This window comes from Acomys minous (genome assembly GCF_964271855.1).
Source record: "Acomys minous genome assembly, chromosome: 17".
Lineage (NCBI taxonomy): Eukaryota > Metazoa > Chordata > Mammalia > Rodentia > Muridae > Acomys > Acomys minous.
Genome location: NC_140500.1, coordinates 36,224,316 through 36,247,287, shown reverse-complemented (window position 1 = coordinate 36,247,287; position 22,972 = coordinate 36,224,316). Strand labels below are relative to the sequence as shown.

The 22,972-nt window shown below is 43.8% G+C and overlaps 1 long non-coding RNA gene across 1 annotated transcript; it reads right to left on the bottom strand.

Annotated features, from left to right (window-relative positions):
* Positions 1 to 10,273: 10,273 nt before the first annotated feature.
* Positions 10,274 to 20,238, bottom strand: LOC311588207. Its single transcript, XR_014776110.1, has 3 exons — positions 20,144 to 20,238; positions 14,108 to 14,196; positions 10,274 to 10,631 (listed from the first exon to the last, which is right to left on the bottom strand). It is a non-coding gene; the product is annotated as an uncharacterized lncRNA (long non-coding RNA).
* Between the last annotated feature and the right edge of the window lie 2,734 nt (positions 20,239 to 22,972).

Below are 22,972 nucleotides of genomic sequence, written 5' to 3'. Positions count from 1 at the left end.
GCAGACCCTCCCCACATACAATGAATCAATAGATAATAAAGCCTCAACACTGATTTCGCAGTTACAGCTTTCCCTGGCTGAAAAGATATCTGCCTGGAGAAACTTTCTAAGAAGGGTGTATAAGACTTTTAAAACCACTGGGCAGTGGTGGCGCACACCTTTAATCCCAGGACCCGGGAGGCAGAGGCAGGCGGATCGCAGTGAGTTTGAGGCCAGCCTGGTCTACAAAGTGAGTCTAGGACAGCCCGGGCTACACAGAGAACTCTGTCTCGAGGTGGGGGGGAGACTTAAAACAAAACAAAACAAAACAAAACAGAAAATGTCTCTGAAATAAAGCAAGCTGCAATAACAGAAGGCAAGCAAAGCACTTGTGGTCTGTGATGTATTGTCAGCAATTTGCATGCTGTGTCCCCAATAAGGTGTTTCCATTTAATAACATCAACACACCATTTCCCCCATCACTTCTAGTTTTTCCTAAGTGGTTTCTGATGCTGGTCTTTAAAATGTTTATCTGAAACATTTTACAAGACTGTAACCACATCTTCCCCTTTCCCCTCAAAAATACTTGGTCAGTAATACGGGTTTCTGTCTTTAGAATGCTAATGTGAAAACACAGTGAAAGAATTACTGTTCACCATTATTAAAGACAAAAATTGAACTGGCTGTCCCATGTGATAAAGATTTGGTCACTAGCTTCCAGTGCTACTGGGAGGTAAGACATTTGGGAAACAGAGGCTAGTGAAAGCAATTAGGTCATTGGAGGTGTGTCCTCAAAGGGGATACTAGTGGGGCTTCCCTTTTCTCTTTTCTTTCTGGCTACTACAAATTAAACAGATCTCTTTCACCAAATGTTCCTACTCTAAGGCAGTATGCTTGAGCCAGTCCAACGCATAAGGCTAAGTGGCCATGGGTTAAAACAGAAACGTCTAGCCTTTAGTTTCATCACTCTGAAGGCAGAGGCGGGCAAAGCTCTATAATTTTGAGGCCAACTTTGTCTACATAATGAGTTCCAGGCCAGCTAGAGCTACATGGTGAGACCCTATTTCAAAAACAAAAAACAAAAATAAGGAAACAAAAAAAGCCCAAACAGAAAAATCACTCTGAAACTGTGAGCCAAAATAAATTGTTCTTATTGGGAGTATTGATGCATGCCTTTAATCCCAGCACTCAGGAGGTAGAGGCAGATGGATCTCTGGGTTTGAGGCCAGGCTGGTCTACAGAATGAATTCCAAGACATCCAGGACTACACATAGAAAATCTCTCTTGAAAAACCAATAATAATAATAATAATAATAATAATAATAATAATAATAATAACAATAATAGTTTATTATATCAACAATATAATGGCAGTTATTATATGGATAATCATACTATATTATATTATAATGATATCTCATATTATTATTGATATTAGTATTGATATGATATATTATTATATATTATAATATATAATATAATGTTAATTATTGTTGTTATTGTTATTAGTTTAAATGAGATGGACCTCATAGTCTTGAGCATTTCAACACTTGGTCCCATGTTAGTGGCTCTGAGGTTTCAAAGACTCACAGCACTCTCTTCTTCTTGCTTGCAGCTCAAAACATAAGCTCTTAGCTTCTAGGTCTAGATACCATGCCTCAATTCTGCCGTTATGGATTCTAACCCTCTGGAACCATAAACCCAAATAAACTCTTCCATAAGTTGCCTTGGTCATGGTGTTTTACCAACGCAACAAAAAAGTAACTAACCGCCTTCTTTATGCTTGTCTCAGGTATTTTGTGATACTGACAGAAAAGTGACTAACATGGGGAAAGCTTCGTGACAAGCTAGATGTTTGTAAGGTTGTTTAACTGTCTGCTCACAGCTGCACGGTTGGTATATGCTGTATCCCAGCACTTGGAAAGCAGTGGCAAAAAAGTCAGGAGTTCAAGATCATCTTTGGCTATGTACTGATTTTGAAACCAGTCTGGGCTACATGAGATTGTGTTTCAAAAGGAAGGAAGGAAGAAAGCAAAAAGAAAGAAAGGGGAAAAAAGGAGAAAAAGAAAAAAATTCCAGTACATGCTTTAACATAGACAAAACTTGAAAACAGGAAGCTAACTGAAATAAGCCGGACAGGGCTGCAGGATTCTTCTTACGTGAGATGCCCAGCATAGGAACAGAGAGCTGGGACAAGGTGAAAATGTTTAATAGGGATGGAATTTCAATTTGGGAACATGGAAATTTTTCTAAAGATAAAGGATGATATCAGCAGCACTAATATGAACAATGCAAATGTTAACTAATTGTACATTTAAAAATGGGAGTTGGCAAGGTGGCTCAGGAGGTAAAGTGCTTGCCACCAAGTCTGAGGGCCTGAGCTTGATCCCGGCGACCTACATGGTAGCAAGAGAGAACAGTCCCCTCCCTGCTCATTGCTCTCTGTTGGGCACACAGATGTGCACATGTTTTAAAAATGGCTAAAATGATAAGTTTTATGTGTATTTAACACGCCCCTCCATCCCAAAGCAAGTCAAGAATCAAGGCACTATCACGTACATCTGTAATACCAGCACTCAGAAGGGATAGACAAGGAGACTCAGGAGTTCAAAGCCAACCTGGGCTACATAAAAGCATGTTTCAAACAAAACTCTAACTGTGGCGTCAGGTGCTGCCATTCCTTTGCATACATCCTCCTCCTCCTCCTCCTCCTCCTCCTCCTCCTCCTCCTCCTCCTCCTTCTTTTTTCTGTCACACTCAGAATAAAACCAAAACCCTTTCCCAAGCAAGACCTATAAAAACCCATCATGATTTGACTCCCACTGATCTCTTCAGCCTGCTTTGCCTCGTTTTCCTGTAGCTACCTTCCTTTCATGCCTGCGCCCCTCTGCTGGGAGGTGTTTCCCAGCTCTTAGCCTTGTCAATGCAGTCATCTGAGATACTCTCCCAAAGGGAACTCCCATAAGTCTGTCTGTCTGTCTATCTGTCTCTGTTGCGCCCCATCTCTCCCCACTCAGCTAGTTTCTCTTTAGTGCTCATTCCTAGGAGGAATTATTTTTCATGCTTCGATCGTCTGCCTCCTGTAATGGTAGGATGTCCCACTGCAGAAGCATCTTTATTTTTACTCCAGCCCCAGCATCAGCATGCAGCCTCGTACAAACCAAGGCTTTGATAAACACTTGGCAAATAAATGATAAATATATAAAAAGCTTTCAAGTGTCCAGGAATCAGCCTTAATTACATTTTTAACTACGTTAAGCTTACATCTAAATATTCATCTTGAAGGTAATTTTCTAATAAAAACTAATAGCTCTCATTGGCCTAGTTAGTTTCACATTAATGATTTTTACAAGACTTTCCCACATGCAAGCACGATGTACTAAAAACAGAATCTAGGAAAACATATTTCCCTTGTATCTATTACCTTTTTCAGTGCATGATTTAGACATTAAAGACTGAGGAATTTCTTATTTTCTTAGTCTCTGTTACCCACAAGCTATAGGGTTCAGGGAGAGACAAGGATTGGGAGTAGAAATAACACACCCCTTTGTCTTCTCGTTTTTCCAGAGCAAAAGTAGCTCCTTTGATACAAGTTAAAAGAATGAAAGGCTGGGGACCCTGCTCCGTTGGTAGAGTGCATGCCTCACATGTAGAAAACCCTAGGTTTGATGCTCAACACCACATAAGCCAGGCATAGTGATGCACACCTGGGGTCCCAGCACAGCAAGGTTCAATGTCATCTTCTGCTATATAGTAAATGATACTGTCTCAAAAAATAAAGTAAAGGCACTCTGTAAATATATACATTCTAAAATTACAACTGGGAATGGGGAAAAATTTCCTTAATGTGAGTAATTTGTTTTACAATTGTAATCCTAAGACCTGAATGGCTGAAGCAGGAAGAGTTTGGTAGCTGTGTACCCGGCCTTATCTGCATCATGAGGCACAGGCCAGTCAGAGCTATCTGGAAGGACTTTCTCTCTTTAAAAAAAAAAAATTAAAATTAAACAAAATTAAAATTACATAGGAAAACCTGCAATAAATATTGAGTCTTAATTTGTATATACTACATGCATGCTAAATCTAGTGTCTGGAACTAAAGTGGTCATTTGAAAATCATAGTCTCAGTGGCGATGCTCTGTTGGATAGAGCTGTGAAATAAAAAGCACTCTCTCTGTAATTCCTGTCCTCCCCTCCTTAGGGACGTTAATGCCCAACCACAGTGGCACCCTGCCCTGAACTCAGGCTGTATACCCACTATCAACTCCTAATTAAAACGTCCCTACCTTGCTCTTAATCATTCAAGCTGCCATTATAAACAACAACAACAGAAAAATCTAATAAACTGAGTCATGGCGGCGTGTCTTGGCGTGGCATTTACGGGCCAGCACAGATCGCCCATTAGCACATGTGCTGACGGCAGCGGTTTAAATAGAGGATGCCTTTATGAGATGTGGCTACAGGGGGTTTTTTGGTTTTTTGGTTTTGTTTTGTTTTGTTTTTTGCAGTGATTAAAAGGGGCATGGAAAGGGTTTCAGAGGCAAGAGAGAGGAGGGCTGAGGTGCTGTCTTAATGTCTTAGATACTTTTGTTGCCTCTCTTACAAAATGCCCAATGAAAGGATGGACCTGGGCCCATAGTTTGAGGCACACGCAATCCATCACAGTGCAGAAAGCAGGGATGGAAGAAAGGCGGCCAGTTATAATGTGCCCATAGTCAGCAGACAGAGAGATGATTGCTGGTGCTCAACTTACTACCCCTCTCCTCCCTCCCCTTTTATCCAGTTGGAGATCCCTGACCATAGAAAATGGTACTATCTGCATTTAAGGTAGATCTTCCTGTCTCAATTATCCCAACCTAGCCTGCTACCCCACCCCACGCCCACGCCATGTCCAGAGGCTTGTCTCCATGATGATCCTCAATCTCATCAAAGTTAAGAGTAAAAACCAGCGACTGCAGTGCCTCCCAGAAACCTGAAATAGGGTAACCAGCGGGTTATTAGATGCCTTGTGACTAGTTCAAAAGGAAGGTTTAGGTTGGTAAGAGAAGAGCCGGGAGTGAACACAGTAGTTGGTTCCTGGAAGTGTGGGAGCACGAGGACTCCCCAAAGGTGGACTCTCCAGTCCACCCCCCACTGCTGTCCCATTAGTCTAGGCCCCTCCTAGAGCCTCCCAGCCTCCTAGCTCATGCCTCTGTTGCCGTTCCTCCCACTCCATCTTCCTTTCCCCTAAGCAGCCAGAGAAATCCTTGAGGTGGCCTGATTATCCACAAACTCCCCAGCGGTCCCCCACAAACCCCGTCTCATCAAGAGGAGACTGGCCACGGACACTGACTTGCAAGGTCCTACAGCATGCCAAGCCCACTACTTCGCTGACCGTGGTACAGCATGCCAAGCCCACTACTTCTCTGACCGTGGTGGTCCTAGACTTCTCTCCATGCACCGTCAGGCCACTCTTAGCATTTTCAGCCCTTCTAGATTGTCCCCTTTGGGTCTTCTTTCTGCCTGGAACTCTCTTCCTTTAGGTACCCATGTGTCAGTACATTCCCCCCCTCCCCCCCTTAGGCTTCCCATGGAGGTCAGCACCTCAGTGCCTTTCTTTAAGCTGCCCTCCCCTCTCTCTACTCCCATCTGTCCCCTACTCTTCTACCTTACTTCCTCTTTAAAAGTGCTTGTCACTGGCTGGTGCAATAGCCCAGCAGAACATTGCTTGTTTCAGCCCTATGAGACCCTGGGTTCAATCCCTAGTACTGCCAAATACAGTAATAATGAGCAAAGCACTGGCCACTCTGGCTTCTGTGATAATGTATGTCACTTATCCAAGGACAGGGGTATTTTTTTTTTCACATTTTGTTCACTAGTAAATCACTAATGGGCCCAGACAAGTGCCTGATAGGCACTAGGATGGAGCTCTATTAACTGTGAAATGAAATCTGAGAGACTCTTGGGGGAACTACAGCTGTTGGACAAAACTTCCAAAAGGAAATTGACAGGTCCTTCCTATACGCCTGGTGGTCTGAATGGGATCTTTCACAGAGTCTGGGTCATTTGACTATTTGATCCCAAGCTGGTGGTTCAGTTTGGGTAGATTTAAGAGGGTTGGCCTTGCTGAAGGAAGCATACAACTAGGGGTGGGCTTTGAGGTTTCAAAAGCCACACCCATTCCCACTTTGATCTCCGTTTCCTGGCTGCGGTTTAAGATGGGCGCTCTCAGCTTACTGCCCCCATGCCTGGTCCCTACTACTTCCATGGTAGGACGGTGAAAGACTCTGCTTCCTAAGGAACTGTAACCTCCCAAACAGACTCTTCTGTAAGTGCCTTGGCCATGCGTTTTATCACAGCAATAGGAAAATAACTAATACACTATGAGACAAAAGAAAGATTATAAGGCTTCAAAGAACTAAGAAGTGGCCAATGCTCGCCAAGAGTCAGATGAACGAGGTGTTCTAGAAACCTTTGTTGGGTTTAGCTACCAAAAGGATGTGGGCTTGGCGAGAGAGTCAATGACACATACATATCTACCATGAGTTAGAAACGTTTAAGTAGAGGTAAAAGGGGAAAAGGAGGAGGAGGAGGAGGGGGAGGAGGAGAGGGAGGAGGGGGAGGAGGAGGAGGGGAAAATAATTTAAGCAATGAACTCGCCAAGCCTATGAGACATAGATCTGGAGTGTTATCATTTGTTTCAGTTGCTGCTGTCTAACAAATCATCTCCAAAGTAAAGATGGCATCTCTTTCACTATTGCTCAGGATCCTGTGGTTGATCAGGTTCAAGTGAGCCCTTCTGTCTCAGATGATGTCAGATACTGCTGCAGCCATCTGGGGGCATATAGATCAGCATCCTTTCATGCCATGGGCCAACCAGCACATAGCTTAGGTTTTTGTGTTACAAGGTCTCTCTCATGGCCATATGACTTAATGTTTTTGTGAGAGTAGCCACAGGATATATACAAATGATTGGACATGGCTGGATAAAACTTTTATTGGCAAAAATTCAGATGGTGGGTAGGATATGGCTCAGCACTATGGTTTTCCCTACCCTTGCTTTAGGAGCTCGAACTCAAGAGTTTTGATTATTTAAATTTGTGTTTCATTCTGTCTGGAGACCCAACCTAAGGGAAAGTTTGGGTGGCTTGTGAAGTCACCCACTGATAAGAGTTTTTTCTTTATGCCCCTTGAAAGAGGAGCTAGTTTATTATTTTAAGACAATTCTATGCTATTAGCCTGAGAAACTAGGTCTTCTGACTCCTATCCTTGAAACTGCTGTCTCAAACGTGCATTCTCAGGAGAAAAAAAAAAAGGTGGAAATGAAATGTACTTTGATTAGACATGTGATTAGACCCTAAGCCTGTGAATTTGTAGACAATTGTAAGCTGTCCTCTAACTTCCACAAAAGCATTATGGCACACATGTGTGTGTGTGTATATATATATATATACACACACACACACACACACATACACATACTCATATTGTGTACACACATATACACAAAATAAATAAATGTTTTTTAAATTTTCCATTGAGGAAAAAGTTTGGAGAGCAGAATTTGGACATGTTATCACATGAGGTACTTATTAACTACATGGATAAAGGCCATTATTATAACTTGGCAATGTGGATGGCTAATTATCAAGGCAACATCACTGGCACTGCACACACTGACATCATAAGGCCACAAAAGCCATGCTAAGGAAAACACAGTATTCTAGTATTCCATGAACAGCTATCACAATCAAAAACAGTCATGAGCCTCAAACTAATGCCCATTTACAAGACAGTCAGGATTCAGGTTCCAAAAATGTCAATGGTGAGAAAGACAAAGAGAAAGGACCAAAGACATGAGACAAGCAAGCCCAATGTGTCATCCTTGACTCCAGAGCAGGAGCCACCCTAAAGGGCATCACTGAGGTGCATGAAAACCCAAATCTGAACTGTATGCTGGATAATTTTGGGTTAGGATAAACATTCTTCAGTCCAATCCTATATACTCAAAATTATGTTCAGGGTATTAAAAAAAATATTAGTCAACATACCTATAGTTAACACTTAACTGGTAGAACAACAACAAAAGCACACACGTTGTGCACATGTGTGTAGAGCAAAGGATAGAGTGAGTGTGGTAAAATATTGTTTAAAATGAAGGATAGTGGAGTTTTTGCTTTTGTGCATTTTTTAAATGAAATCTATGTGGTGGAGTCTGGCCCAGAACTCTCCAGATCTAAGGATATCCTCATACTCACAATCCTGCCTCAAATCCCAGGGTGCTCTAATCACAGGCATGCATCATCACATTTCTTGGCACAATTTTTTAAAACTGTTATGAAGATCTGGGAACTTTCAAAGTAAAAATTGTAGATAAGCATCACTATTAATATCATTATTATTATTAATTTGGTTTTTGAGATGGGGTTTCTCTGTGTATCCTTGGCTGTCCTGGACTCACTTTGTAGACCAGGCTGGCCTCAAACTCACAGCAATCTGCCTGCTTTGGCCTCCCTGAGTTCTAGGATTAAGGGTGTGTGCCACCACAACTGGCTGATAAGCATTATTTTTAGCACTAAGTGGATAACATAAACTTCACAAAATGTTTTTTCATGTGAACAAAGAATTCCACAAGAAATTGAGACTGCTATACCCACATTAAGCTCTAACTCTTCACTCACAATAACTTAACCATCTTCAAAGTTATTTCAAGAGGAAGGACCCTCTTATGACTCAGGCATAGGATCCCAGCCACTTGGGAGGCTGAGGTCAGAGGATCACAAATTCAAAGGCAGCCTGGGCAACTTAGTCAGATCCTGCCTCAAAATAAAAAGTAAAAGCTGGGAATATAACTCAGTGGTAGATCACTTATCCACAATGCCATCAATTCAGAAGAAGCTTTGACCTCATGATACCTTCCCTTAGGGCTGCTTAAGCTGGTTACGGCAGGCCAAGGTCATGACTTGGAGTAGATGCATCCTGGTCCTAACAACCATTTGTTGTGAAAAAACAACTCTTGTCATTTCATGTACTTTTGCTGTAACTGCTCATCACTGTGGACTAGGAAATCTAGAACAGGCCAACAGTATGCCCCCCTCCCCCCAGCTCATTGGTTACAAGGCTCACCCACAGAAGGGCAAGCATATGCGGGTAAAGCAGAGGCAGGGGCCAGCCTCCCATCAGTGGTGTTTTGATTCTTTACGGTGCTCACTCTTTGCCTTGGGAACTTTGGGCAGCTTGATGTAAGCCTGGAGGCGTCTGGAGCCATCAGTGCAGAGACTGCAGAATTCGTAGTCTGCCACTTCTCTGTTCCTGAGCTGAGGAACAGGCCAGCAGCTCCATTCTTAAGTCTCTCACGTTCCTACAGCCCATCAGTACCAGTTCCTTCAGAGGCCCTTCCGCCCGCTGTGTCCCTGGTTCTGAAGTGCAGACACCATCTCATGTCACAGACTGAACTCTCCTGCAGAGCACACGTAGGTATGTGTGTGTGTACATGCCCCTCTGCCAAATGTCTTTATTTGCTCAAGGCCCTGCCCTCATCAGTCCTTAATCCTCTCTACAAACACGGAAGGTCAAATGTGAGTGTAACCTTAAGCCAAGTCCTGCAAGACACAGCTAGCTTTGGCCCAGTTGCAGAAGGTTTTTTGTTTTGTTTTGTTTTTCCTTTTCTTTCCCCCTAAAAACTGTATGCCTAACAAACCACCGAGGAAATGTGCATGTCTATTTTAGTTTGGAGAACACTGCAGGGGTAGCCAGTGATGTCATGGTGAATATGGATCCATCTCATCGAGAGAGTGTGAGTGTGAGTGTGTGTGTGTGTGTGTTAATGGCAAGAAGACAATTCAACTGGCTATGATATGGAGGAGAGGTCAAAGCAGCACACAACTGAGTCCACTGGGACATGGAAGCTGGTTGGTTCTGATCTGATGTGGAACTTTGCCGATAGGTGTCTAGGGGGTTTCCCTCCTGGTGTCCTGCTTTGTGTCTTTCAGAAGGGCCTTCCAAGAAGGGGCTCTGCCTGAATCCTGCAAGGCAAGTGCACAACAGAAGTTTGGGGGAATCAGACCATGTAGGGAGCTGCTGGTGCCTCTCACAGGAGGAAGAAGGGAGAACGCAAGTGTGAGTGATGATGCACACACTGTGTTGGGAGGGTATGGTGATGTTGTGTGTGGGTGCACATACTGTGCATTGTGGGCTATGTGTGCCTGCTAAAATGTGTCTGTAGGGTAGATTATGTTATCCATCCCTCTATCTATCTATCTATCTATCTTTTATCTATCTCTGTGGGTTCTTTTTTTTTTTTAACTTTTTATTGATTCTTTGAGTTTCACATTATGCACCCAACCCCACTCATCTCCACCCTTTGCCCTTGCAATCTCCCCCACTAAAAGACACACAAACAACAACAAAAACAAAGCATAGAAAAGGCCTCATCATGGAAGCTGTAGTATCTCACAGTGTGTCCCACAATATATCCCTCTGTCCACAGATCTTCACTTGCAAATGTTCATTGCAATGACTCATTGGTCTGGTCCGAGGTCTCAGGCTTCTGGGACACCATCAACATTGGATCCTCATCAGGACTCGTCCTGGTTATCCTGCTGTTGCCCTGTGTCATGGAGATCCTGCAGCTTTGGGACAGCAGGACTGGCTCTTTCGTGCATCCCAACTGTCTGCAGATGATATAGATTTGGCAGTGGGCCAATTCGGAGCTCTGGATCTGGGCCTGGGTTGAGAGCTGGTCAGCCCACTGATGGTGCCTTTAAACCTTCCCCCTTCCTCTAGGATGTGTAAGCCTCTGCCTCTTCCAGGCTCACTGTCCTGCACCCTCACCTGAGTTCCTGCCATGCTATCTGCTTACTGTGGCATAAAATTCCTGCCATGCTGTTATCTAGCCGTACCTATGTCTATGTCATTCATAAGCCTTCTAACTAACTTCTTACTCAAATGACAATCGGCTTCAGGGTTTCTCCAGAATCTGAAATCTGAGTGAGTGAGAACTTCTAAAATATCACAAACAGACCACACACCTTTAATCCCAGCATTCAGGTGGATCTCTGAGTTGAAGGCCAGCCTGGTCTACAGAGTAATTCTAGGATGGCCAAGGCTACACAAAGAAACCCTGTCTCAAAGGAAAAAAAAGAAAAAAAGAAAAAAGAAAAGAAAAGATCACAAGCATTTCTCCCTATGCAGCTAATTTCCTCTGGAGGCCTGGCAGTCAATGGGTATTTTTGTGAGCTATTTTTCTTGCTTGTATTGCTCTTCTACAATAATTATCAAGATCCATTTAGACTCAGAGAGAACATACGCTCCTCTGTGGTAAGAGACTCCTTTCATTCATCACTGTATTCCTAGTCAAAGTAAGTGCTTACTCAGTATTGGTCCAATCAGTGAACTGATAAGCTTGAGGCTGAACAGCCTGAATAATGTTCAAACCCTTCCCTTTCTCTCATGCTACTAAGAGCTCAGTCCAATCAACCGTAGGATAGGAAATAGCTACTGGCCATAGTGTGGGTATGAAATGCCCTCCAACAGCCCATGCACTGAAGGGCGTATGCGCGTAAAGGCCAATGCGCGGAGGTAAAGGCTGGCTACCAGTCTGGAGCCCTACTGGGAGGTTCAAGGGGCTTTCAGGAAATGGGGTCTGGTGGAAATAAATGGGGTCATTTTGAGATACAGTCTTGAAAGGAACAGTGGGGGGACCCTGACCCCTCCTCTCCCTTTTTGCTTCCTGGCCTTAATGAAAGCAGCTTCCCCTTCCACATGCACTACCATTCCTGAGGCAGAACATTCAGGTCCAAAGGCCACAGGGCCAAGTGGCAATGCATGAACTGAAAGCATGAGTCAAATTTATTTCTTCCTTTTAAAAGATTCTCTCAGGTATTTTGTAGCTGTAACGTAAAACTGCCTGATACTCTTTTGTTGAGCAAACAAAACTTCAAAACAATGAATAATTCCTTATGTAAACATTCTGCGTTAGTTCCTGACCAGTATTCCTGAGGCAAGGTCTCACTGTGTAGCCTGGGCCAGGTGCTCACTGTACCAGTTTCAGACTCACAGCAATTCTTGTGCCTCAGCTACCATAGGAAGAAAGCTGTGTGTGGTGACAGACAGCTCTAAGTTTAGTATTCAGGAGACCGAAGCAGAAGGATTACCACTAGTTTAAGGCCAGCTTAGGCTACACTGTCGTTTCCTGGGTAGCCTGGGCAATGGAGTGAGCCTGTCTCAAAATCTGTCTCATGGCGCACACAGGGTTAAGTAGGGCTCATGAGAGCCCTTGCTTACAGAAAACTGCACAGCCTCTAATGGATTCGTAGGGACTATTTGAGAACACATAGTATATGGTAAATACTATTTTCCAAACTTGATTATGGAGTCTTTAGGACAGAGTTGGAGAGAGAGAGAGTAAAATAAATGATGCACGTAGGGGCCCCGGTTTAAGAAAGCGCATGGATGAAAATACTTATACGGCCCTGAGACCCAAGGCTTTTGTAAAATGTATGCCCCAAGCATCTCACTTTCCTTTCCCAGGCATAGACCAGAACAATCAATCCGTTGCCACCCCTGAAAGCCACATCCCATAGTAATGCCTTGCTTGAGATAGCCAGTCAAGGGCTTTCATTTTGTGGAAGACAAACTTTTTTTTAAGGTCTCATGTAGGACAGGCTGGCTTCAAACTCACTGTGTAGCTGAAACTCACTGTGATGACCTTCAACCTCTGATCCTCCTGCCTCCACCTCCTAGTAGGGGGATCACAAGCAAGAGAAGAGGCATTTCAGGTCCCTCTTTTTGGCATTCTACAGTAGTTCTGGGTCAAAGTTAGAATCACAGAGTCCCTCTCTGGACCCGCCCCTGGGCTATGGCCTTCTATAAGGTCTGCCAGGTGGCCCCTTCAACTAGCGCAGGGATAGAAATCCAAACAATGTGTAACTGAAGTCACTAGCTGCTCTATTGCCCTTATTATTGAAAAGCACAGTGACTTTGACAACATCCACAGAGAGTCACTAATGCCTGACACTTGTTACCTTAATCAATGAATGAACGAACAAGTGAATGAATGAATGAAGACTCAGGAAAATCATCTGAATGAAGATCCAGGAGAAGAATAGTAGGACCTACAGTAGGAGTCAAGAGAGAGGCCCTGACCTGTCCTGTAGTTAAAGAGTCACCCCTCCCAGCCGGATGTGCCACGTGGTGCTATGTTCATTTGTACAGTCTCCTCATTAGTGCGGCCCTCCCAACGTTAAGTCCTGTTTGAACTTAGAGCTAATGACTAAAGCTGGGTGGAGCAAAAGCCCAAGAACAAGCTGTTCCAGAAAGCATGTCCGGTCTGCTCTGCAAACGTACTTTCCTTCCCTCACCCACGTTTCTCCTTCTTTACAACCACACAAGGAGCACTTCTGAGGGGCTAAGGAGGCATACACAAAAGGCAGTTAGTTCAGAGCATGGGGGACTCTGTCTCCTCGATGCTTACCTGACTCCTTCCTTTTTTAATTTTTTTAAAAATGTCAAGGTAAACACTGCCTAAATAAATACTATAAAATATATGGCCTTTAGATATCACTTTGACGTGATAACTGGCCCGTCCAGACGACCTGCTTAAAAGCTACAAAATAAACAATGCTTCATTTATTTGGCCATTAATATAATTACACTCTGTTACAAGAAACTGCTATGAAAATAGTTCTATATCATGGTCCAGTTCACAAAAGGATTTTAAAAAGCCAAGGCAAGCATGTTTCCACAGTTACGACGCTGGCTGTAGTCACTGGCTAGCCTCATACTCCCTGGGCAGTCACTGGCTTTCTGAGAATTGGCATCAAGCCTTTAACACTCCAGCACTAAGAGATGAGAGCATCTCTATTTCCTCATGGTTCCTGCACTGGGGTGAGTGGAGACCATGCATGCCCTGTCCCAGGAAACCATCTATCTACCCTGCTCACAAACGGTTAACATTTCATGCTCTGCAGTGCTTCCATGTCACTAGGTGAGACCCTTCTAGGAAGCAGTATGTATTTTCTTTTACTGAAGAGACACTTTAAGTGTAATTTTCAGTGTTGGTTCCATAGGCAGTGATTTCTATAGTATAGTAGTTGAACAATGAAAAGGCATGCAATGTAGCAAATCCTCAAGAGCCATGAAAGCTCACCTGGAACCTGTAGGCCTGAGGTCCAAGGCTGTCGATTCCACACAAGGCGACCGCATTGAGTTTGTACAAGTTTTCTAGGACTCTTTTGTCTGCAACATAGAAAAGTGGAAGAGAGGATTTAGGACTTCTTTCTCAGAGAGACCAGGCACTCAGGAGTCTGCAACAGTCACCGAACGTGACAAACAGCAAGAAGTAGATATATTCCACCTGTCAAGGACATCACTGGCACTACATGAGAGATTCCCGCAAAGGCTTCTTCTGGCTCTTTCAAACTAGGACAAAGACTCTTCGATGTTGGGTGAGGAGGCACAGTGCCTCCTGTGGTTGGATGGGCTTGGTTAGAGAAGGAATCAAGCAGTGTGGGGTCTCATTGTGTGGGTGGCTTTGATGCCTGTGTGTGTTCTAGGCCTTGCACATGACCCTACAAAGTTATTCTCCAATCACAGAACAGTGGTTTTTAACTGATGACATGGCTGAATTATCTGTCTCTTGTGATTTTTCTGGTTGGATGTGAACAATTTTTTTGGTTGGCTTTGGTTTTGTCCCAGACAAAGTACTGGGACATACAAAAGAAATGATTCCATCCAACTCTAGTTTAGAGAACCAATGAGCTGTTGGGGTTCCTTGCAGGTAGGTACATGAGTAAAGACTTACTTACAGGGACATGGGCAACTCAAAAGCATCTACATCACCAAAAAGCTCATACTATCTATCCTGAGTAAGGTTCACAAAAGTTGCCCAACTTGCAGGTGTCTCCTCCGGAGACAGTCTCTCCTTCCCAGTAATGTTTAGTGCTTTTATAGTCGTGGGGAGGGGAGTTGTGAATCTTGTCAGCCTCCCACCTTCCAGAATCTCCTTCCTTCCTACAGGAGGGAATGGTTCAACTGGGAGAAAACAGAAACCCAACTTTCCCAGAAGAGTTAGGTCTGAGAATTGCTTCTTCGTACACAGTAAAAGCCTGCCTCGGGTAATGAGTCAGCTTGGTCTCACTTCTCTCTTTCAGGTGCCACTGCTCCCGTTCACCCACCCACCGACTCAGCCTTCCTGAAGCACCATAGGTATTTAGATGTCTGGATTTCAAAGGATATTCCTACAGGCAGAATAAATTGAGGAAGCTGTACTTCCAAGATATTCCTCAGGGACCATAGTTGAAAGCACTAGCCACCAAGCCTAATGACCTGGATTCAGTCCTTAGGACCTGTATTATACAAGAGGAGAACCAGCTGGTAGAAGTTGTCTTTTGACCTTCCTACATACTATGGTACACACTCACTCCTACACCCACCACACACACACATATACATATACATACACACACACACACACACACACACACACACACACACACACACATACACAAAGAAAGCTGTCCAGCCCTGGCTACCATAGAGTCCCCTCTTGTTGCTCATCCTACATCCCTGTCAAATCACATCAGTCCTGTGTCTGATCTAGAACATCCCACTTGGCCAGGGATGCCCCTTCTGTAGGGCATGCTCTTCTCCTGGCTTGGCTCCTCCCTCTTCCTCAGACCATAGCAGAAACATCCCATCATCAGAAGGGCCATAGCTCTCATTTTCTTATGTTCCATCTCGTTCCTTGCTTATTTCTCCCACCATGGCCATTCTGTTTGGATTCTGTACCAGTCTGCCTACCTGTGATGTCATTGCCTACCTGCCACTAGGAGTGGCTCTGCCTAGTATACAAAAGGACAGAGCCACCTCACCCCTCCCGCTTACCTCTTATTCTCTTCCTCCCTCTTGCTTTCCCTCCTCCACTCTCTTCCTCTCTTCCTCTTCCTGTCTCTCTTCCTCTTCTTCTCTTCCTCTTCTTCTCTTCCTCTCTCTCTGTCTCTCTGTCTCTCTCTCTGTCTCTCTCTCTGTCTCTCTCTCTGTCTCTCTCTCTGTCTCTCTGTCTCTCTGTCTCTCTCTCTCTCTCTCTCTCTCTCTCTCTCTCTCTCTCTCTCTCTGTCTCTGCTCCCCCCCTTTTCTTCTCTCCCCATGCTCATATAATAAACTTTTCCATATAATATCTATTGCCTGGTATCTTATTTTTTTAATCATTAAAATATTCCATTCAGAGATAAACTGATTTTGTTCATTTTCTTCATTTTTTGTCTCTCTCTCACAGGAAGACAGATATATTTGCATTTCCAGTGAAAGGCACAAATGCCACCCTTCTAATTCTACTCTGAAGATGCAGCCCCCAGTGCAGGGAGTGGTGTGTCCTTGGAGATGGGGTTTGGGGAGGTGAGTTGCTGTAGGTGAAGTCATGAGGCAGGGTTCCAGAAAGGAGAAACTCTGTGCAAAAGAAAACAGAGTTCCTCTTGAGAGGGGCCCATAGAGAACCAAGTGTGAACTTCACAAAGCTGCCAATGTAGCTTAAGGCTCAAGTATTTCCCTAGCATCTGGGAAGGGCCCAGTTTGAATCCTCTCTGTAACGAGATGATACTTAAAAAAGAAAACATAACTGTCTTTTATGATAGGATATGTGGTCCTAGATGATCCCTCTCAAGCATTCACTGGCCAGGGTTGCATAGCTTATCAGGCCATTGAGACATAGGTTTAATTAAACACAGGCTAATCTTTTCTTTTTTCTTTTTTGCTGGTCTCATCATAAATCTCTATTACTGCCACACTACTAGAAGATATATCTAGGCAAAGTCCACATGCACAGCTGGCTACCAGGTCAGACGTCTCAATTAACTAACTTTATCTGTCAGATGGCTTCTGAGACACATGTAGCTCAGACTGGCCTTGAACTTGCCACAAAGTTAAGGATAACCTTCAACTCCTGAGTGCTGGCATTACTGACCTATATAAGCAGCACCCGTTCTGGCCAAAAATTAGAATTCTTCAGAAGCTTTAGCACTGTGTAGAAAGAAACTAATCTTAGAACACCCCAGTGGAGCTGCATAGCCCTCTGTTAAGTGAATTTATAAAAGCTAATTCTAAAGTTTTTATGCAATTTTTCTTATATGCTAAAGGATAATAATTTAAAACTCAACCTAATCAATCCTTACAAACATTAGTTTTTCTCTTCTTTTTTTTTCTTTCCCTTTTTCTTTCAGTTTTTCTGTGTAGCCCTGACTGTCCTAGAACTTACTCTGTAGACCAGGCTGGCCTCAAACTCACAGAAACCTGCCTGCCTCTGCCTCCAAAGTGCTGGGATCAATGGCATGTGATATCCGCACCTGGCTTACAAACATTAATTTCAAACGCCTCAAAATCAGCTACTTGTTTATTTTATTGAAAACTGAAACTTGAATTTTTTCTTTGGTTATTAAAAAACAAAACTAAGTTAAACTACTAGGGTACTCTGGGCAACTTCACCCTCTTGGGAAATGTTAGTTTTATTTTCTTCCGGGCAAAAAGTTCAGGACTCCTAAATTGTTTTATTGCTGGTTGTCCTAAAGAGCCATTGTTAAATTTTCATAAAGAGCTATCCAATCTTAGAACCCAGTTTATTCTTCAACACGTTTTGTTTGAGAAAACATTGGTTACAATGCTACTATCTCAGTTACATCTATGGCCTATATATGCAGATATGCTAAATAATTACCAACATTCTAATACTAAAGCTCCATAGAAACAACAGGTTTTAATTGGTTCATTGTAGGTAGGCACTGTTTAAGTATTTTAAATGAATAATTTAACTTTATCCTTGCAGTGACCCTCTGAATGAGATACTGTTACCTACAGAGTAAACTGAGGCCTTAAGAAAGTGCTACAGGGCCAGGAGCTGGCTGCCAAGCAGGAGGACCTGAGTTCAGGGGAGGACCTAGAACCATGTGACAGAATGAGAAAACTGATTCCTGAAAGTTGTCCTCACACACCCCCATACTTGTACACCCTTGCATATGCGCTCACACACAATAAATAAATAAATAAATAAATAAATAAAATAGCTACTGCTGAGGAAAACCAATTCTGTTCCTAATAACAGAGGAAGCAAATATCTAAAAGAACAAAGAAAAAACTATTTTCTAGGCAAAATGTTTTTGTTTCTATGCAAAAAATAATCACTGCAGTCATTACATGTTAAACACTTGTCCTGGAGCAACATCATCAACAATACAAGTTCAGGTCATCCTCTTCCAGGCTTATGTGTTGACATCTGACTTAACTATTGGATCCATGGGGAGCACACTCATGAAAATATCATTTACAGTGTGTGTTTGGTATTCAGAAAACATTCAGCAAATATTTTTAATTAAGTAAATGAATGAAAGCCCTTACAATTTCCAGGATGGCCAGGGCTACAGAGAAGCCTAGTCTAGGAAACACACACACACAAAGAGAGAGAGAAAGAGAGAGAGAGAGAGAGAGAGAGAGAGAGAGAGAGAGAGAGAGAGAGAGAACAAAAAAGCATAACTACACTTAATTAAATATTGCCAACTAGTAAATAAAAGTAGCGATCTCAGCACTTAAGAAGTCCAGGCAGAAGGATCCCAAGTTCAAAGCCAGACTGGCACAGTGAGACCCCATCTCAAACGAAGTAAAACAGGGCCTAGGGAGGTGGTCAGTAACGTGGTTGTTTGCAAGCACAAGGCTCTGCATTCAAATCCCCAAAATTCTTATCATCAGCTGTGTGTTGCCAGATGTATCTATATTCCCAGTGATGGGAAGACAAAGACAAGAAACTCTCAAGGGCTCACTGGCCACCCAGCCTAGTCAATCCATGAGCTCCTTGTTCAGTGAGAAACTGTCTCAAACAAATAACAAGATGAAAAAAAATGGAGGACACCTCCGTCTTCCATGTGCACACATATGTACATGTACACCCACACACTTAACAAAACGGAACAAAAATCTTCAGACCACCTGACTCTTGCATTCATGGCGGTCGGGTCCTAAGCTCTCTGTTCACGGCTACCACTACATTGCCAGGCACAGACAGTGAGGAAAAATACAGACTGTGGATTAGTCTGTAAACAATAAGGGACCAGCACCGGATACCAGGACAACACTGCCTGAACTGCCAAGTCTCTTTTGAGGGGTGCGGGTCGGGGAGTTGGGGGAGTGCGGGAGTGCGGGAGTGCTGTGGCTTGTTGGAAGGGTAACTTATGTAGTGATCTCTGCATACTAATTGTATAGGCTCTGGATGAATCTTTACTTCAATCACCACTGTTCCCACAGTCTACTTCAATATCTGGAATCGAAGGTTGTTTGTCCTCTCTCACAGGTCCTTCACCATCCGCTCCTCCCTACAAGGTCAGCAGTTGAGGGCACTGACGCTCAAAGAGTTTTGTATGGACTGCTCCAGTGCCAGCTGCCCACTTCCGAATAAACTCAAGCCACCACCTAGGAAGCGACAACAGGCCTACCGGGCTTGAGAGATGGCTTACAGATTAAGATGGCATCAACTCTTGTAGAGGACCAAATTTAGTTCCCATCACCCATCCTGGAAGGAACCACCTATAATTTACAGGGCCCCTCTGGACCTCCCTGGGTAGACACTCACCCGTGCATAACAACACATAGACATATACACGCAATTAAAATATTTTTTTTTAATCTAAAAAAAATGAACCCTATTCACTGCATGGGCTTAACACTAAAACAGTGATTCTCAACCTGCGGGTCACTGCCCCTTTGGGGGTCACACATATCAGATATCCTACATATCAGATATTGACTTTATAACTAATAACAGTAGCACACACACTTTTGAAAACATGCTGCACCAAAACATCATTTTTCGATGTACCTCATGTGCCTCTAAAGCATATTCCAGCTACTTCCAGCTCTTGGGGTTTGGCTTCATTTATTTAATTTCATTAAAGTCTTTTTTTCTGTTTTTCTTACACTGGGGTCCTCTGTATTAGAGAGGGTTGTCAAAAGAAACAGAACTGATAGACTAAACCTTTATTACTAAAGAGGACTCCTTAGAACAGCTTACAGGCTGCAGTCCAGCTAGTCCAACAATGGCTGTGTCCTGACAAAAGACCAAGAATCCAGTAGTTTCTCAGCCCCTGAGGCTTCATGGTTCAGCTGGTCTTCAGTTTACATTACATACTGGACAAGTACGTTACGTTACCAGTGAAGGAATGCCTCAGCAGCAGACAGATGAACACGCCAGCAACAATGACATCAAGCAGACAGTAAGAAGCAGCTTCCGTGTTTCTTTTATGTGGCCTGAAACCAGAGGTGTGGCCCAGATTTGGCAGGGGGTCTTCCCACTTCATATGAGCCAGTCAAGAAAACCCCTCACAGGCGTGCCCACAGGCTTGGGTTTCGATCGACCCCAGATGCAGTCAAGTTAACAACCCCAATCAGCCATCACGTCAGCTGAGCACAGGTGAACTCGTTCTACTGTGTGGCCCACCGAAAAGAAAGCACGTGGCCCAGGTGCTCACTAGTTGAGTATCATTCCTGTTACCTGCGTATTTGCTAGTGTGCACATAAACACACACACACACACACACACACACACACACACACACACACACACACACAAATAAAACATAGAAAAGGGATGGCATTTGGGGGAGGAGGTATAGCTAAGAGGTAGCCAGGTCCAAACCACGGCAAGAAGAAGGCAACAGAGAAAGTGGGGGGGGGGGGGGGAGGGAAAATCCTAAGCCTAACCTCAGAGCTAAGGAAGAATCTTAATTTTAATATAATACCCAGGTGTTATGAATGTAGAGTGAAATGTGAGATACACTATCCTAAGAGGCACAGGAGGGGATGAGCAGTACCCATGTTCTAAAAAACAAATACTGCTTGCTGGGCACTCAAAGCGTCTCTTTGCCTCCCTTCCCCCTTCTCTCTGTATATAAGTTTGTGTGCATGTGTATGGGTGTCTAGCACATCAGTAACTGTCAGACTGCAGTGGCAAATCTTCATTGTGTTTTCTTGTGCTCTGGTTTTCCCAGCCTTGCTTTGTTACAGCATTTTTATGTCTTCCCAGTGAGAGACCACTGAAGTAAGCAGAACCGCCTCCTTTGAAAGACCCGGCAGAGGGGGTGGTTCTTGAGCTGAATTCTACTTCTATGAAACCTAATATTTTAAAAAACAAACTCACTGGTAGATTCTTTACAGCATTGGTTTATTATTTCCATCTTCTCCTTCAACTTTAGTTTTTAACATTTCAATTCTTGGATCAGTTGCCATGCCATGGCTGCATATAATCAGATTATTTGGGAGGCTGAGTCATGGGCGGCAGGTTCAAGGCCAACTTTACTACCTAATGAGAATCTGTCTTAAAAATAGACAGATGATAGATAGATGGGTAATAGGTAGACAGATGAAATAAATACCGAAATATAAAGCACAGTTTCGGTGTAACCGATGTTTCACTCTGACTCCCGGCTGAAGGGGTGCTGCCCAGGCACGGGAGCTGCAAGCACACCTTTTCATTGCTGGTAAGTGACCATCATCTGGGAGGTTTCTGACAAGAGCATGTAGTGGAAGTTTTGGTGTCTTTAAAAAACTCAGTTGTGTTCTTGGAAGCGTGTTTCTGTTTTAATCCCAGGTGTGTGGGATATGGGGCTGATTCAGACTGTCCACAGCAGCAAACTATTTGCCTGAGAGGGGCTCTGTGCCAGTTGTAGATAGTTTAATTCTGAGGACTGAGGAGAGGGAGTAAGTCCCAGACCTAGAAGGGAGGCAGGGGGCTCTCTCCTGCTGCTCCTGGTTGCTCTTGATGCTGTTTGACAAGAAGTTGGAGAGATCCTGAAACGAACACTGGACTTGGCCCAAAGAACCCAATGACACTAAGCAGCAGGAAGTAGCTAAGGAGAACTACGCACGTCTCCCCACTTTCTTTCTCTCCTACCTGGTGGTGGGGTGTTGGAAGGAACTGGGGTGAGAGGGGAGAAAGATAAAAGAAACCTAAACTAAAATAGATTTTTATAAGAGCACCTACAAGAACAGATGCATAGGGTTACACGAGGTCCTTGCTTTAATTCCAGTAACCAAAACAAGGCAGGTAAGCTCAAAACGATTGCTGTTTAAAGCACATCAGGTGCACAGAGATAGCTAAGTGAACCTAATGGAAGCAAGGGCCAATCTCTACCCAGCAGAGAACTGTGCGGTCACGTTCACCTTCGTTGGCTGGAATAGGGAAAAACCGTGCTGGCCAAGAACCATTTGAACTCACCTGCCTGAAGAGCAGCAGCCTGAATGGGTCTGCCCTACCTTCCCGCTCCACACAGAACCATCACGGGCTACTAGACACGGCTCTGCAAAGTCGGAGGCAGAAAAAGGACCTAAGGGGTCTCCTTGGAGCATGTGGGGGCTTTTGTGGAATCCGTAGAGCTTGTAAAGGGGTTGGTGCTGAAGAGAGAGCTATCAGAAACAGAAGGCAAGGAGCAAAGGGCAAAGAGGATAAAGAGGCCATGAGTAGGGCTGTAAAGCAGGGCGAGCTCCCCCACAGTTGTGAAACCTGCCAGCTTAGTTGTGAAGTACAGGTGCATCTCAGCAGTCTCCAGGACAGCTCAGGCCTCAGGCTGAGTTGAAAGCTAAGAACCAAAGCTCCCATCAAGCCAGTTAAGAGCAAATGATGAAATTCTTTTTCAGGGCTGAGAAATACTCGTGTGTGTGTGTGTGTGTGTGTGTGTGTGTGTGTGTGTGTGTGTGTGTGTGTGTGAGAGAATTTTTTTAAATCCATTCATCTGAGAACACCTTGGGCAATTTCATATCTTGGTTATAATGCATGGTGTTGTAATTCGGCCATAAAAATGTAATCCTGTGATATTACAGAAGTGTGAACGGAGAACTTAACGCTAAGTGAAATAAGCCAGGCACTGGAAGATACACTATGGCATGTTCTCGTTCCTACGTGGAAACCAAGATGTTGATCTCAAGGAAGTACGCGGATGGACAGTGGCCACTAGAAGGGCGAGGACGTGGGAGGGCCTGGGGG